Source organism: Pteropus alecto, unplaced genomic scaffold (genome assembly GCF_000325575.1).
Source record: "Pteropus alecto unplaced genomic scaffold, ASM32557v1 scaffold106, whole genome shotgun sequence".
Lineage (NCBI taxonomy): Eukaryota > Metazoa > Chordata > Mammalia > Chiroptera > Pteropodidae > Pteropus > Pteropus alecto.
The window spans coordinates 15,232,256-15,235,888 of NW_006442103.1; positions in this window are offsets into that span (position 1 = coordinate 15,232,256).

The window sequence follows — 3,633 nt, forward strand, 5'->3', positions numbered from 1 at the left end:
GGCCCAGGGAGCCTCTTCTGTCCCTCTGTGCTAGGTGAGGATCCTCTGACAGAGGCTCCGATGGTCTGAAAGTGGCTCGAAGACAAGGACTATTCGCCACTGTGTCCCGGCATCTAATTGTGACAATAACTAACACTGAGATTCTTAAAACGTGCCATGCACTGGGACGAGTGCCTCAAGTCACCTTGAGGTGGCGACAGCAGAAGCTGCCTTACCTGCTCTCCATGTAACGGGATCTTCCGAATAACAGCCACGCCGTTTCCTCTCACCCACAGATCAATGGGGTGGCACTGTTTTAAAATGCAGGTTTTACCCTGAAAAAAGTCAAATAAAATAAAATACAGGTTTTATTACTACGTAGATACGGCAGGGCCGACAGACGGATCAGGAGGGGACTACCACTGCAAAGATCGTTTGTTATACTCAGATCCCAAGAGGAGGGCGCACTCCACGCCACACCATGGAGGGCCACACGAGGAGGCACCAGGGTTTCTCGTGAGGCGGAGGGAGCCAGAGAGCAGGATGGCAACAACAGCCTTCGTTGTGGTCTCTACAGGAAGGAGCTGGTGAGGGCTAGCAGACCTACGATTGACTTTAGCTGGCTCCGGGGCAAAGGGATTGTCTGGTCAACCTGTCCCTGGGGTGATGAGAGCAGGGGACAGTGGTTCTGAATGGGCAAGCCCAATGGAGGAGGGGAGGGAGGGTGGGTTCTGGATTGGTTGGTTTGCACATGAAAGGCGTGCTCACAGGCGAATCATTTTCTTTCTCTAGGAACTGGCTAGCCTTGGGAGGGGCAGTGTCTCCAGGATCAGCAAGGCCCTAGCTGTCAGAGTATCAAAAAACAGAAGATAAAATGACATGATTAATACACTCCCTGCTGGGGACTTGTATACTGCTCAGGTAGGCCTGGGTGGCTCAGCTCCATCCAGGGAGGTGACACTCACCTGAGTCTTCTCGTTCTGTTTATTTTCCAACCTGTTTGTGCCAACAGTACTGGTTACTAGAATTACACACATTCACTGAGAAATACGAATGACAAAGAAAGAGGTGTCGATAAAAGTAAGACGAATTCTCTGGAGAGACTCCAGAGAGGCAAATTGCTTTTTTAAAAATGCTATCAGTTTAGGTCCAGGCAAAGCAGCTATAAAAGATTGAGGGGGGACAAATTATAAAAATGGGGAAGGAGTCTGTAGTCCATTGGGATTTCACAAATGGTTTTTAAATTCTTACTCCATTTTAAAGAAATCAAGTTGTAGAGAAGACATAGGTTTGGGTGATGGAACATTCCAGACAGCAGACTCACACTCAAAGGGAGGGCCAGGGCCTGTGCCAAGAGATCGGTGAATGACTTTATGTGTGTGTGGTCAAGGTGAAAATAAACAGCTTAGATACATAGGAGTCTATGTAATTCCCAACTTTACCTGACGTTTCCTGTTAATCAATCAACTAACAACTCTTAATTGCGTCAGACAATGGAGTTTCTACTGTTATTGTCCCCATTCTTATAGGTAAGAAAATTGAGACTTTAAGAAATTAAGTAATTTGCTCGAGATTTGAACCCAGATCTGATTCCAAAGTCCGTAAATGTTCTAAATCACCGCACCAGCCTCACAGCCTGAATGTTTTAGGTATTCAGTATTTCTTGGTTTTGGAGACATGCAAATAACTCATTTTATTACATATAATAAGTAAAATTAGAGACATTCACTGTCATAGCACAGAGGCGTGCATGGCGAACGCTATGTAAGGTGTCGAGAAAGGTTTCACATGGGTGATGCAAACCTAGAATTTAAATTTTTAAATGAATGGGCACTTACTGAGTAGCAATGGGGCAAGATCCTAAGCAAAGGGTGTAGCATTTTGCAAAGTTAAAGAGGAAAATGATGATAAGACACGTTGGGAAAAATAACTGTTTCTCTGTCTGAAGGGTGAGGTGGTGGGACAGTCCCCAAGGGCCAGCTCGTAAAGGTCAAGTCAAGGAGTTTGGACTTGATCCTCTAGAAATACTTGGAGACCACTGACAAACTAACCGGGAGGGTGCAAGGCTATGCTTATGTTTGCATTTTAGGTTCCTCTGGCAGCAGAGGCGGTGGGGGCACAGGCGAGGCTGAAAGATGAATCAAATTCTGATGGTCCGGGTGAAAAACTGAAGCCCTCAATTGCGACAGCAACAGGTAGAATACATTCATTACAGGCGTACCTTTGAGATACTACAGGTTCAGTTCCAGACCCCCCGATAGAGGGAATATTACAATAAAGTGAATTGTAATCTTTTTGCTGGTGGAGGGTCTTGCATTTAACTTGTAAAAAAAAAAAAAAATCTCTGAAGTGCAATAAAGCAGAGCACAGTAGAAACGAGGTATGCCTATACAGATTTTGGCAAGAACTGATAGGACGTCATAAGTGGATGTGCGGTGTGGAGGCCGCCCACGAGTCTGGGTGGATGTTGGTGCATCTAACCATGAAGGGCAACACCAGCGAAGGAGAAAACGATGAGACTCAGGCTCAGGTCTGAGTCTTCTGTGGGGCCTTCAAGTAGAAATGTCCAGCACCAGCTAGAAAATCAATCTGGAGCTTAAGGGAGGAGATGGGGTCGGAGATTCATTGGCGATTGTCAGTGTTCAGATGAGGGATGAGAGGCAGCAGCGTGAGGAGCCAAGGGCTGATGACAGAACCCTAGAGAAGAGGATCCAATGAGAAGGAGGCAGGAGGAACTTGCAAAGGGGTGAGGGAAAATCCTGGGGAGCAAGTGGAATGGGGAGGAAGGAAAGAATTCTAAGGTTTGTCAGCAGCCGGTCATGCCTGGTGTCACAGGCATGGGAGAGCTGAGCAGTGTCCACTGCTGTGACCTTGGATGTGTGGGTGGAGCCAAGTCACACCGCAGTGGGTTGAAGTGCCGGAGAGTTAGGAACTTAAACAGAATACAGAACACTGGGAAGCTGAGACGTTTGAAGAGGGGAGGGCAGTGGAGGCGGTTTGAAACTAGGGTGAAAACGTGGCTATTTAGAAGGCAGAGGGCACCCGAGCTGCTTTATGGGCCCAGCAGGCCGTGATTGGGCACCTGTATAAGGGGGTAGGATAGACCTAGAGCCCCGGTAAAGCAAGTTGCCTGTCCCCCCTCCTTTCTCCCTCTCTTCGGGGCCCATTCTGAGCCCTCTTCAGAACTGATCGTCAGTTAATCCCTGATAGGAAATTTGAGGGGTAGCCCTTCCCAAGGGAGTATTTGGAAATAGCCGTTGGCCCAGGAACCCCATCTGTTGCTCGCTCTTTCTCTCCTGCTACCATCCCGCATTCCCCATCTCCTGCCCTGACCTCTCCCTGGCCTTTGCCTGTGTCTATTGGAATCTAGCGTGAGCTTTTCCCCATAGGAAAGAGGGGTAGCCGCCCACCTCGAAAAGCTCTCCAGCCTTGGTTAACTACTTGTTGGCTCCTGGGGAAGCTGGGCCAGTGGGAAGTAAAGGACCTGGGCATCATCTCCAACATGGGGCCCAAGTCACACCTCGGCCCACTCGAGGCCTGCATTTCCTCCTCTGTTCTATGAGGGACCGAGATTATTCGGTCCCTTCCTGTCACGTCACTGCTTGGTGTTCCATACGTGTAGACGCGAGACTCAGCCCATGCATCTCGGCAAGT